This window comes from Peromyscus leucopus, chromosome 7 (assembly GCF_004664715.2).
Source record: "Peromyscus leucopus breed LL Stock chromosome 7, UCI_PerLeu_2.1, whole genome shotgun sequence".
Taxonomy (NCBI): domain Eukaryota; kingdom Metazoa; phylum Chordata; class Mammalia; order Rodentia; family Cricetidae; genus Peromyscus; species Peromyscus leucopus.
In genome coordinates, this window is record NC_051069.1 from 118,087,020 (window position 1) to 118,101,119 (window position 14,100).

Below are 14,100 nucleotides of genomic sequence, written 5' to 3' on the forward strand. Positions count from 1 at the left end.
GCACGCCTAGCTGCGCGTGGCCCTACGGGAGTCGTGGTCCCGCCCCGCACGCCCGGGCGGAGCCGCGGGCGGCTGGAACTACAATTCCCGGCGTGCCCCGCGCGGGGCGTCGGGGCGGGGTCCCAGGCCAGGGGCGCGCCGCCCGGGAGGGCGGAGTGCGGGGGGCGGCCGCCCGCGCCCCTCCCCTGCCGCCGCTTCCCCCTCCCCCGACGTAAACTGGGATCCCTTTCCCCTTGTGTCCGCCATATTGGACTCTAACTCTGGTCAGCGGCGGCGCCGGGCCCGGTAGACTCGCGTCGCTCCCGCCAGCAGCCGCCCCTCAGCTCCCGCCGCCCCGCCCTCCCCGCCCGGGAGGAGACCCCGCGCCGCGCCCCCCGCCCGGCCGGCCGCAGCGCCCGCCGCCGCCTCCGCCCGCCCGCCGCCGCCGCCGCTGCCGCCGCCCGCGGCCCGGCGCCCGCCCGCGCCCCTTCCCCGCCGCCGTCCTCCGTCCCTCCCTCCAGCCATGAGCCCGGCCGACGCCAAGCGCGGGGCCAAGCGCCGGAAGAACAAGCGCGGCGGCGGCGGCGGCTCGGGCGGTGGCGGCTCGGGCGGCAAGGCCGGCTCGGCGGCGGCGCTGCGCGGCCCCCAGGCCCCGGGCCCCGGCGCGGCGGGCCTGCTGGGCGGCGCGGCGGCCCACGGGCCCCTGGCGCGGGCGCGGGCGGCGCCGCCGGAGGCTACTTCGAGGTAAGCAGCGGGGGTCCGCGGGCGGGAGCGGCCACCGCCCCCTCACGAGCGACTGGGCGGGCGGGCGCGGCCGGCGGATAACGGGCCGGCTGCTGCCTAGCTGACAGCTCCTCCCGGGCGCGAGCGGCGCAGAGGGCGGCGCCGGAGGGACCCCCGGGGCACACTGCCTGCGGCCTTGGGGCTGACTGAAAAGTGCCCCCTAGAAGTTTCTGTGCTGCCTGACGCGCTGCGGGCGCGGCTGCCTTGTCCTCTCCTGCTCCGATCCGCTCTCGGGAGTCGCCGGGGGTCTCGTTCCTCAGACTGTCTGCCGGGTGTAGTCGCGAGGGTTAGGGTAACTATTTTCAGTTTTACTTACGCAGGCATGCCGTGGATGGATTGCTGCCGCTTTTATTCTGCTTCGGAAGATAGTGCTTGTAGTGGGGTGCAGTTGGCATGGTCGTTTCCACTGATTGGATTGGCCACTGAATGATTTTGGGTTTCTCTCAAGCTGAGTTCTTGTAAGGTTGTTAAAACAAGTTACCTTGTATTGAAGACATTCACAGTGAAGAAACTAAAAGATTTGCGTGTCAAATCATGAGACAGATTTTTTTTTTTGCTAGAGATTCGGAATATTGTGTTGGCACAGTACGCATTGAGAGCAGGTAAACCATTGCGCGAGGCGTGATTTTTGATGCTCATGTTGTTGTAGGAAAGTGCAGTAATGCATGAGTACTTAAATTTTCCTTATTGCTCCCGGGTGTTCTCTGCAGTTTTGGAGCTTTCTGCCCGCAGCATTGTTACATTTGTTTAGCATCTGGGATTCGGCCTTGGGCTTGAGTTTCCAGTTTGTCCTTTTTCACGACTCTGGATAGTAAAGTGAGCTCTAGTTTTAGATGATGATGTGCTTTTTCGTTTTGGGACGTTGAGGGCCGCTTTTGCCTCTGCTGGGAGGGGAAAGGTGGGTCGGCCTATGCAAACCCTTAATAGAAATGTTATTAGTGATTGCTGGGGCTGAAGTGAAGTACACCCATTTCTGTACATTTAGTGAAGTCCAGGTGGTAACAAAGTAGAAGCCTTACTCCTTACACCTCATTCTAGGACTTAGTAATAACAACTCATATTGGAATATTTACCTGAAATAACCTGCTTTTTGTAGGACTTCAAGCTCAGATAATATTATGCATAGTATTAGTTTGGGCAAGAATGTCTGTATTGAACTATTATGCTTCAAGAGTTTGGGCCATAACCCACCATTAAAAAAAAAATCATACACAAAAGAGTTGTATAGAAGGATATATTCCAGTATTTTCTGTTCTACTCTGTTAGGTTATTAAAATACTTGTTCTGTAATTGAATTTTGATCTACATCATGAAAAACACTGGGTTTTGCTGTATTTTAAATTTAAAGTATCTTGCCAGGCACTTCTTTAATCCCAGCACTCAGGAGGCAGAGGCAGCTGGATCTCTGTTGAGTTCAAGCTCAGTCTGCTCTACAAAGTGAGTTCCAGAACAGCCCCGGCTATACAGAGAAACCCTGTCTCAAAAAAAACAAAACAAAACAAAGATTTAGTTTAAACATTTTTTTTTGAAAATGTTTTAATCATATACAAAGCTAGTCTTCATGGCAGTAGGGCTAAAATTGGCCTTGCAACTCCAGAGATCTGTTTTGTTTTGACTTTTTGAGACAGTTTCTCTGTGTTACAGTCCTGGTTTTGTAAACCAGGCTGGCCTCGAACTCATAGAGATCCACCTGCCTCTGCCTCCCAAGTGCTGGGATTAAAACTCGTGTGCCACCACTGCCCGGTGTTTTATTTTGTTTGGACACTGGGTCTCTAGCTCTGGCTGACCTGGAACTCACTATGTAGAGCAGGTTGACCTCGAACTCAACAGAGATCCCCCGACTCTGCCTCCTGAGTGCTTCATTTAAAGGCATCACCACCACACTCAGTTTTATAGAGGTCTTAGTGCCACTCTGAAAACCCAGTTTCCCTACTGATGGCAAGCTGTTTGGGTGCCTTATATGGCACAGCACAGGCATGCACAACAATGTCAGCAGGTAGTGGTGTCTGTCTTGGTCCTGTGTTTCTCAGAGAGAGGTCCTGAGGAGCATCCTCTATTTTCCATAGGTCACCAAACCAGAAGGTGACTAAGAGAGAAGCCAGGGGAAGGCTGTCTTTATCCTTAGTAGGGAGTCTTAACCACATTGCTGTATGTTCAGGGCACAGAATTGTGGGTTATACCACCTTCACTGAGGTGACTCCTGAGCCAATTAGGGCATTTGTGGGTCTGAGTAGCTTCTGTAAAGAAAAAAGGGCAATGGGAGAAGGAAACCAGCATGTGGAATCATTGGTCCAGAAATAAACTATGGTATTCAAGGTGTGTGATTTTTAAGTTTCTGTTCTCTTGGACACAGTGCTAGACCTGTACTCCTTACAGGGCACCCAAATCCTAGGATTAAGAACAAGTAAATGCAGGGAAGTATGTAAGCAGTGCTTGGTAGTTATCTGTAAGTGAGGTGTGATTGTGGCTGTTGTATTTCAGGATGATGAGCTGGGCTTTATTAGAGATCTGGCTTCAGGACACTATTGATAATTTTTTTTCTAATTGTGAAATGGAGAAATTGTCATTAAAAATATTGGACCTGGATCTTGGACTTAAATGAGCTGTGCAATGGTTAGACTGCTCACTCAGTGAACAGTTAGTAAGTGAAACATATAATAAATCTAATTATTTTGCATTTCTATTTTGAAATAGATTTCCATAATGTTCATGATATTGTAAGTAAAAATGATTACAGTATTTATAGCATAGAACTGTTTTTGTAAAATAGTACATGCATATGGATTACATAGGAAAGTCTCATAGAGTGTCCATAAGGACTTTGTGATGGGCATTCTGAAGCTTATTTTCCCACATGCTTCAAGCTGACAAACTTTTCTGTAGTGAGCCTTGTTTGTGGACCAGGAAGGTAAATGGTACTACTACAACCTGAGATTACTGTTTTTCTATTTGCAAATAAAAGTAATGGAAGTTTTTCTCACTGCCCTTTGACACTTAAATGTTTTGATATTAGGTACAAAAACAAAAGTTGTCTACATAATGAGAATTATATTTTCAAAATAAGTATCTAACATTAAGTCATGTACACTTAGAAAACCCAGAATTCTTCTATTATGGAAATCAACCTGTGTTATTAGATGTTGGAATATCAGCTTACATGTGACTTATACTCACACAGGGCTGGAATGGTGATTTAAGGCTATTTTTGTAGTGCTGTGAGTTTTATAAAAGGATGCCACTTAGGGTAGGGGGTCAAAGGAAGTTTTCAAAATGAATTTAGAAATTTAAAGTCAGAAAAATCTGTCATGGAATTATGGACATTTGTGATAATGTGAGTTCCCTTTCATTCTGATGCTAGGAGTCTAGCTAGCAATGGGTTAAGGCCACCATGCAAGTGCATCCTGAGCTTAGAGGGTGTGCACGGCCTGTTATTTGGGTCTTTGAAGTAGGTGAAGGTACACTTGTTGAAGTTCACCTTGCTTTAGTGGTCTGAGGAAGTAGGTTGAATAAAAATCTAGAACTTAGGGTGCTTTAGGATTACTGGTTTAACTTAGAACAGCTTACATTACTGCCATCCAGGCTTTAGAAAAGGTGCCACCACAGAGAGCCCTGTTGTGGCAGGATTTTAGAGTGCTTCATGATGTTGTGGGTATCCTCAGTGCCCTGTGCTCCTCATCATTCGCTCCAAGGTGTGCTACCTATCTTGGCCATGCCTTTCACTTGTTTTTGAGTTTTATACAAAAGGGTCTTTTTGTGCCAGAGTGCTTTGGCTCAGCATTACATTTGAGGTGACTCCAGGGTAATACTGCATGTGACTGTTGTTTTATATGATATGGTGTGTACACTTTGCACTGTGAAGGTTCCTCAATCTGTCTAATCTAATGTGAATGGGCATTGAAATTGCTTTAAGGCTGATGTGAATGAGCTCACATTTTTGTGTGTGTCTTTTGGTGTGCATGGGCAGTGTTTAAATTGGGCATGTTCCTGGGAATAGGATTTTTTTATATGTAGAGGTGTGACTTGAGATTCAACTGGTCAGCTTTCTTAAGTGATACTGCTGTAGGCTAATTTTTAGAAGTTAATATGTAGTGAAAAAATTTTTTTTAAAGATTTATTTATTATGCATACAGTGAGTGTTTGGCCTGCAGGTCAGAAGAGGGCACCAGATCTCATTGTAGATGGTTGTGAGCCACCATATGGTTGCTGGGAAATTGAACTCAGGACCTCTGGAAGAACAGCCAATGCTCTTAACCTCTGAACCATATCTCCAGTCGGAAAAAAAAATTTCTTGGTTTTTTTTTTTTTTTTGAGACAGGATTTCTCTGTGTAGCTTTGGAGCCTGTCCTGGCACTCCATCTGTAGACCAGGCTGGCCTCAAACTCAGAGATTTGCCTGCCTCTGCCTCCCAAGTACTAAGATTAAAGGCATGCACCACCACTGCCCAGCACGAAATTATTTTTTGTCTTGGGAAACAGATGTTGTGATGTTGCCTAGGTTGGTCTCAAACTCCTGAACTCAACGTGAGCATTTAATTCAGGCTTCTTGAGAAGTTAGGACTGTAGGAATATACCACTGTGGACTAGCTTTGAGGTCCTAATGATTGAACCTGGGCCTTGTGTATGTTTAGTATTCTATCACTCAGTTATGCCTCCAACCTTGTTATTCGTATTTTAACACATATGGAGTCTTCTGAGGTCACTGTCAGTCAAGGTACAGGACAATTTCATTAATCAGAAAAATACTGTTATCCTTGTATATTTATACTCTTACTTCACTCTTTATTCTTGACAGCCACAGTTACTTAAGAAAGACAAAGTCTCGTTATATAGTCCTGGCTGTCCTGAACTCATTGGGTAGAACAGTTGGAAATTGAACTTATGATAGTCCTCCTGTCTTTGTCTCCCAAATACTGAGATTACAGGCATGCCCCTATAATTTCATGTCCTGAAGAAGTTGTATAAATGCCATCTTACAGTATAGAACCTTTTGAGGTGGCTTATTTTCCTACGTATAATTCCCAAGATTCATCTAAATTGCATGTGTCTGTAGTTTGTTTCTTTTCACTGTTGAATTCTTTTCATTGTATGTATGGATGTACCACAGTTGATCCAGTCTTTCATTGGTGGACTTTTTTGGTTTATTGAATAGAGAATTGCAATCAACCTTTGTGGTTTTTTTTTTTTGTGTGAAAATAAATTTCATTCTCTAGGGCTCTGTAGAATGGGAACTGGGTTGTATGGTAACATTATGAGGACCTATCAAACGTTTTCTGGCAATGCATGAAAATTCCAGTTCTGCATCCTTTCTAGTATTTGCTATTTTCAGTAGTTTTTCTTTCAATCATTTTATTCTATTTTTTAACAAGTTTTATTTATTTTATGTGTGTATAGGTGTTTTGCTTTCATGTATATCTGTACCACATAGGTGCTGAGTACCCATAGCAGCCAGAAAAGGGTGCTGGAGCTCCTGGAACTGGAGTTACCTACTGTAGTTAGGACTGTAGGAATATACCACTGTAGGAGTTACCTACTGTTGTGAGCTGCTGTCTCACCAGTCCTGTCTTTAATGATTTTAAGTAAATAGCATATAGTAGTAGCATTGTTTTAGTCTGCATTTCTCTATTGAGCAATATTAACAGTTTTCATGTGCTGTTTCCATCCAATTCCTGTACCTTTTTGGAAAAAGTGTTACTTAGAACTGAGAATTTCTTGTTTGTTTGTTTTTCGAGACAGGAATTCTTTGTGTAGTCCTGGCTGTCCTGAAACTTGCTCTGTAGTCCAGACTGGCCTCGAACTCAGAGAGATCCACCTGCCTCTGCCTCCCAAGTGCTGGGGTTAAAGGTGTGTGCCACCACTGCCTGGGCGACACTTTTTAAAAAGATCTATTTAAAGATAAAAGGTGTTCATTACCACTACCTAGCTCAGAACTGCCAATTTCTGGTTGGATTGTTATCTTTTGAGTTTAGAAAGTTCTTTATAATTCTGAATGCAAATCTTTTGATATATATTGTTTGTGGATGTTTTCTTTCAATGTAAATCTTGTCTCTTATTTTTGTCACAGTTATTGACACTTTTTAGGTTTTTCAAGATAGGATTTCTCTGTGTAACCCTGGCCGTCCTGGAACTTGGCATGAGACCAGGCTGGCCTCAAATTTCACAGGGATCCACCTGCCTCTGCTTCCCAAGTGCTGGGACTAAAGGCATGCTCTGTCACTGCCTGGCAATTGTTCCTATTTTTGTTGCTTATTCTGTACTCTTTTTTTTTTTTTTTTTTTTTTGGTTTTTCAAGACCGGGTTTCTCTGTGTTGTTTTGGTGCCTTTCCTGGAACTCACTTTGTAGACCAGGCTGGCCTGAACTCACAGAGATCCGCCTGCCTCTGTCTCCCAAGTGCTGGGATTAAAGGCGTGCGCCACCACCGCCTGGTTTATTCTGTACTCTTTATTCCATGATGTGGTGTACCTGCTCCATAGCCAGTGCCACACTGTCTTGAGTGATTCTTCCAACTCTAAAACAAAATTAAAGAACAGTTATTTCGATACATTTCAGAATCAGCTTGCTGGTTTATAGAAGTAATTTTTATGAGATTTGAATAGAAAACTCTTAAATCTGAACAAAAATCAGTTTGGTAGAAAATTGAGTTATTATTTTGAATCTTCCAAAAGGTAGAAATAGTAGCATTGGCTTTCTGCTTATTTGGCTGTTTATGTTTCCTTTCTTTAACATTTTCTGCATGTAACATAGAGACCATACAGCTTATGTTGTTCTAGATGTGTGTATATTTCATTATTTCAAATTTTACTTTTCTCAACTATTTCAAGTAACTCCTTTATTTTTAGTTCAGAGATAGAACCCAGGACCTCTTCTGCATGCCACATACTCTGATACACTTGCCATTCTCTGACCTACACTCCTTCCACCTCTTATTCCACTTCTTGCCCTCCCCCTCTAAATATTGCAAATGATGTTTTCCAATTTTTTTAAAATCGTTTTTAAAAGATTTATTTATTTATTTTATGTATATGGTACTCTTTCTGCATGTATGACTTTATGCCAGAAGAGTGCTTCAGATCCCACTATAGATGGTTTGTGTACCACCATGTGGTTGCTAGGAATTGAACTCAGGACCTCTGGAAGAACAGCCAGTGTTCTTAACCATTAAGCCCTTTCTCCAGCCCAATGTTTTTCTCTTTATTTCCCTACCTCCCTATCTCCCGTCTTTCTCTTTCTTTTCTTTTCTTTCTTTCTTTCTTTCTTTCTTTCTTTCTTTCTTTCTCTCTCTCTCTCTCTCTCTCTCTCTTTCTCTCTTTCTCTCTCTCTTTCCCTCCATCCCTCCCTCTGGAAGAGCAGTCAGTGCTCTTAACCACTAAGCCCTAAGTCCTTTCTCCAGCCCGATGTCTGTCTGTCTGTCTTTCTTTTTTTTTCTTTCTCTCTCTGATTTTTTTTTTTTTTTTTTTTTTTTGAGACAGGGTTTCTCTGTGTAGCTTTGAAGCCTGTCCTGGAACTTGTCCTGTAGACCAGGCTGGCCTCGAACTCACAGATCCTCCTGCCTCTGCCTCTTGAGTGCTGAGATTAAAAGCATGTACCACCACTGCCCAGCCTGCCTGATGTTTTAAAAATTTTAAATTTTCAGTTACTCATTGCCAGCATGTAGAACTATGAGTAGAACCTAGTACACGATGTGCTGGGAATAAAAGCATGCGCCACTACTCCCAGCTGATTTATTTGTTTATTTATTTATTGGGTTTTTCTAGACAGGGTTTCTCCATGTAGTCCTGGTTGTCTTGGAAGTAGACCAGGCTATCCTTGAACTCAAAAAGGCGTGATCTACCACTGCCCAGCTGATTGATTTGTTCTTATATTGTACTGGCTGGGACTTTTAGTACAGCTTCATCTAGGAGTGGTGAGAGTGGGTATTACTGCTTTTTCCTGAACTTGGGGAAAAGGCTTGTGGCTTTTCACCATTCTATGTATTTGTTGTAGGTTTTTTATTTTGTTTTGTTTTTTGTAGATGTCCATTATATTAAAGAAGTTCCCACTTGATTATTATTGTTTTTCTTTATGCTACCAATGTCTTAATAGTGTTACTGATTTTGGATATTGAACCAACTTTGGATATTGAACCAGCTTTGCATTCATGAATTAAATCCCTTTGTGGTCATAGTATATTATTCACTTTAAATTTAAATTAATTTTTTTGAGGGGTGGGGTGGGGATAAAGAACTGGCTAGCTAGTACTGATATTCCTTCTTCTTCCCTTCCTCCTTTCTTCTTTCTTTTTTTTGGTTTCTTGAGACAGGATATCTCTGGCTGTCCTAGAACTCTTTGTAGACCATATTGGCCATGAACTCACAGAGATACACTTGCCTCTGCCCCTGAAGTGCTGGGTGTGCCATCAATGCCTGGCTTTTGGAGTTGTTTCATTTCTTTTTTTAATGTTTTTTTTTTTTTTTTAGACAGAGTTTCTCCTTGTAGTTTTGGTGCCTGTCCTGGATCTCACTCTGTAGACCAGGCTGGCCTCGAACTCACAGAGATCCTCCTGGCTCTGCCTCCCGAGTGCTGTGATTAAAGGCATGCGCCACCACCACCCAGCTGAGTTGTTTCTTTCTTGTCTGTTTCAGTGGTTTAGTGGTGTTGATGGCTAATCTTGGTTGTCAACTTGTTATACTTGGGAAGACTGAACCTCAGTTTAAGAATTTCCTCCATCAGATTGGCCTGTGGGGCATTTTCTTGATTGATGTAGGAGGCTCAGCCCACTGTGGGTGGTACCATCTCTAAGCAGTTGAGTCTGGGCTGTATGAAAAAGGTAGCTGAATGAGAACCAGGTAGCAAGCCAATAAGCATAGTATCTCCATGGCCTCTGTTTCTGTTCCTTCCTTGGACTCCTACTTGGCTTCCCTGTAACCTGGAAGTTAAAATACACCTTTCCTCCCCTAAATTGTGTTTGGTTCATGGTGTTTAAAGCAACAGCCAACCTACTACAGATAGTCTACAGATTGGTCTGTTTAATCTGAATGTTTGAGTCTATGTGTGTAATATTTCTTTATTATACTTTCTGTGTCCCCCCTCATGTAAAAATGGTCGTTTGTTAGCATCAGTACTATTTGACATTTGGGATTCTAGTAAATATGCTGAGTTGCTGGACTTGAGCTATTCCAGAAGTGGCTCTTCTTCTTTTCATTTTCTTCTGTGGTCCAGTGTGGTAGAGAAGCCCTGGATGGGCAGCTTTTCTTTATCTTGAGTTTTATCTTGCTCTGCATGGCCTCCCACTGTTCATCAGAGGTGTGTGGGATGAGGCCACAAACATTAGTGCTTCTACCAGATCAGAAGAACAAGGGCAGAGATGCCAACAGTACATGGGCATGCCCACCATCCTTTTCTACTCACTGGTGCTCCTGGTATCTGAGTAATATAAAGCTCTTGTTACTTTACAACTGATTTGTTATCCCTGGTCAGACGGATTCAGACCATCTCCTTCGGTGCTTTCTGGTTTGATGTGGGCATATCAGGAAAAGGGTATTGGGGATTGAACATAGGGTTTTCTTAGGCGAGTTGTTGGCTTCTGAGATAGCTATATCATTAGTGTGTAGTTGGAAGTTTTCCTGTGTCCCTCTGGGTCCCACTGTTGCTCAGAGCCAAGTAAACACACAGAGGCTTATATTAATTACTGGATGGCCTATGGCTCAAGCTTCTTGCTGGCTCTTGTAACTTAACCCATTTCTATTAATCTATAAGGTGCCATGTGGCCATGACATTACCAGTTTGCTGGCATCTTGCTGCTCCTTGGGTGGCGTCTGGCATCTCCCCTTACTCTCCCTTTTCCTTTTCCTATCTCTTTTGGATCTTTCCACCTGGCTCTGTCCTGCCCTGCCTTAGGCTGATGCAGCTTTATTTATCAACCAGTCAGAGCAACACATATTCACAGTGTACAGAAAGACATCCCACAGCATTCGTGCCCTACCCCTTTGTTTTATTTATTTTACTTTTTAAAAAATGTGTTATTTTATATGCCTGCATGTATGTATGTCTTTGTACCATGTTTGTGCCTGGAACCCACAGAGGAAAGAAGGTGTCAGGCCCTCTGGAACTGGAGTTGTGGGTGGTTGTGAGCTACCACGTGGGTGCATGCTGGGCATGAAACATGTCCTCTGCCAGAGCAGCCAGTGCTCTTAACCACAGAGCCATCTCTCCAGCCAATTTTTTTTTACTTTAAAAAATTATTGTGTGTGCACACATGTTTGTTTATATGATATGATAGTGATGGTGGGTGCACATGTGCCGTAGAGCACAGGAAGAAGTCAGAGGACAACTTTCTGGAGGGAATTTTCTCCTTTTACAGTGCATTCTGGGGATTAAACTCAGAATCAGGCTTATAGGGCAAGTGCTTTTACCTACTGAGCCATCTTGCTGACTTATTAGTGGTTTTTAGAGGTGGTTTCAAGTAGTTGAGGATGGCCACAAATTTACAATGTACCTGAAGATGACTTTGAACTCCTGATCCTGCTACCTTACTCTTGAGTGCTAGGATTACAGACAGGTACTATTTATTTATTTATTTATTTATTTATTTATTATTTAGAGATTTTCTGCATAGCTTTGGCTGGCCTGGAACTCACCATGTTGCCCACACTATTGAATCAAACTCACAGTGGTCCTTCTGCCTCAGCCTTTCAAGTGCTGAGATTACAAATCCATCAGGTTGTTGTGAGTGCTGGGAACCAAACTTGAATCCTCTGCTAGAATAGCTAGTATATGCTCTTTGTTTGTTTGAGACAGGGTCTTATTATGTAGATCAGGCTGGCCTCAAACTCTTGAGATCCACCTGCCTTACTTTTCCCAGTGCTAGTATTAAAGGCATGCATCACCATGCCTGGGTGCAGTTTGTACTCTTTACCGATGAGCCATCTATCCAGCTCTACCCCAGCCCCTTTTTAAGACAGTGTCTTGCTATGTAGCCAAGGTGGACTGGTGTTGCTAGACCTCCTGAGCTGCATTATAGCTCTGTAAGTAAATTATAGTAATTCCAGTGTGGTCAGAGACTATTTTATTGTGATTTTTTTAACCTTTTTTTTTTCTTCTTCAAAAATCTGAAGTTCTTTTGGATCTATCTTTGTGAATGTTAATATGTGTACTAGAAATTATTTTCTGATATTGGCTGGGGTGTTTTTGAACATCAGCTAGATTCAATTGGTTTAGGTTTTGTTTAGTTCTTTATTATTGTTGATATTTTAGTGTGCTGGTTCTTTCAACTGCTGAGAGAGTAGTTATGTCTCTGACTAGAGTGTTACCTTTGTTGATTTCTTTTTAATTTTTTGTTTCATTTTTCATATACGAGAATGTTGTGTGTGTACACTGCAATATGTATGCACAATTTTGCATGTGTTTAACTATGTGGAGGCCCAAGGTTGTTGCTAGGAATCATCCTTCATAGATTTCCCAGCTTATTCATCGAGGCAGTGTCTCCATCAAACCTAAAGCTAGTCTTGCTAGCTTGCTTGTTCTGGGAACCCTGTCTCTACAACCCATGGCCTTTACATGGATTTTTGGGGCATCGAAACTGGGTCGTCATGTTTGCACAGCAAGCGCTTTCACGCAGCCATTTCTCTCAACCTCTGGTGAGTTCTTACAGTATGTTTAGTTTGTCTCTAATGTGTTTTGACCCTTGCTGTTTGGTTCATACCCACTCATTGTTTACTAATTTATTTGTAAATTGACCTTTTTGTTACTTAAGTATTGTACTTCTAAAAAATTATATTCATTGATTGATTTTCTTATTGATTGGTTGATTGTGTGTGCAAGTGTACTTGAACATGTAGAGGCCAGAAGACAACTTGCAAGAATCTGTTTTCTACTTCCATTGGGTGGGTTCTAGGGATGAGTTCAGGTCATCAGGCTTGGCAGCAAACAACCTTACTATTGAGCCATCTACCCAGATCCCCAGTGGATTTTTGGCCCTGTAGGCTTTGTAAGCTGATTTTCTTAATTTTCTAGCACAAAGATACAAAGGACTCTTTATTTTATGTTTTAACTAGTGTGAGTTAAAGATTGAAGAACATACTTCATTGGCTTACAAAGCATTTTGTTTTTAGAATAGAAATCAGCCTTAGTTTTTTTTTGTTTTTTGTTTTTTTTCCTTTCTTTCTTTCTTTCTTTCTTTCTTTCTTTCTTTCTTTCTTTCTTTCTTTCTTTCTTTCTTTCTCTCTTTCTTTCTTTCTTTCTTTCTTTCTCTCTTTCTTTCTCTCTTTCTTTCTCTCTTTCTTTCTCTCTTTCTTTCTCTCTTTCTTTCTCTTTCTTTCTTTCTCTCTTTCTCTCTTTCTCTCTTTCTCTCTTTCTTTCTCTCTTTCTCTCTTTCTCTCTTTCTTTCTTTCTTTCTCTCTTTCTCTCTTTCTCTCTTTCTTTCTTTCTCTCTTTCTCTCTTTCTCTCTTTCTCTCTTTCTCTCTTTCTCTCTTTCTTTCTTTCTCTCTTTCTTTCTTTCTCTCTTTCTCTCTTTCTCTCTTTCTCTCTCTCTCTCTCTCTCTCTCTCTCTCTCTCTTTCTCTCTTTCTCTCTTCTCTCTCTCTCTCTCTCTCTCTCTCTCTTTTTTTTTCCCCCAAGACAGGGTTTCTCTGTGAATAGCCCTGGCTATCTTGGAACTTGATTTCTAGACCAGGCTGGCCTTGAACTCACAAGTGTTGGCATGCACTACCACACCTGGTCCCAGCTTAGTTTTTAAACTAAAATTACTTTTAAAATTAAAATTACTACCTTGGATTAATTTTAGTAGTATATGGTATTGAGTTTTACTTGGTCTTTCCTTATTAAAATTGTTTTCTCCTCTTGTATATTGTATTTTAGATTGTTAGGTCAAGTGAAAACATTGGCTACTTTTTAAAATTATTTATTTATTTAGTATTTTGCTTGCATGTATGTCTGTGTGAAAGTGTCAGATCTTGGAGTTAGAGACAGTTGTTAGCTGCCATGTGGGTGCTGGGAATTGAATCTGGATCCTCTGGAAGAGCAGTCAGTGCTCTTAACCGCTGAGCCATCTTTCCAGCCCCATCTCTTGACTATTTTGATACATTATTTACTATATGACTTGGTTTGTTTTGGCTTTGACTTGGGTGTTTGAGACAGGATTTCTCTATGTAGCCCAGGCTGGCCTTGAACCTCCTAAGTACTGGAATCACATGTGTGTGCCACCACACCCAGCTCTTAAGATTTGTATATATACACACATATGTAAGCATAAGTAAAGGCATGAAATGTCTTCCTCTGATACTTTCCACCTTATTTTTTTCAAGTATTTAGAAAATTGTTTATTATTATATTTGTGGACATGCATATGCCACAGGATGTGTGGGG

The 14,100-nt window shown here is 42.6% G+C and overlaps 1 protein-coding gene across 2 annotated transcripts in view; it reads left to right on the plus strand.

Moving 5' to 3' along the window:
- The first annotated feature begins 231 nt into the window (after positions 1-231).
- Fam193a (family with sequence similarity 193 member A) overlaps positions 232-14,100 on the plus strand; it is a 138,148-nt gene continuing 124,279 nt past the window's right edge. The window contains exon 1 of one of the 2 annotated variants that reach the window (XM_037208168.1): positions 232-723. The gene's annotated coding sequence lies outside the window, so the exon portion shown is untranslated. The remainder of the gene's footprint in view (positions 724-14,100) is intronic. The other variant, XM_028870795.2, reaches the window with a different exon arrangement.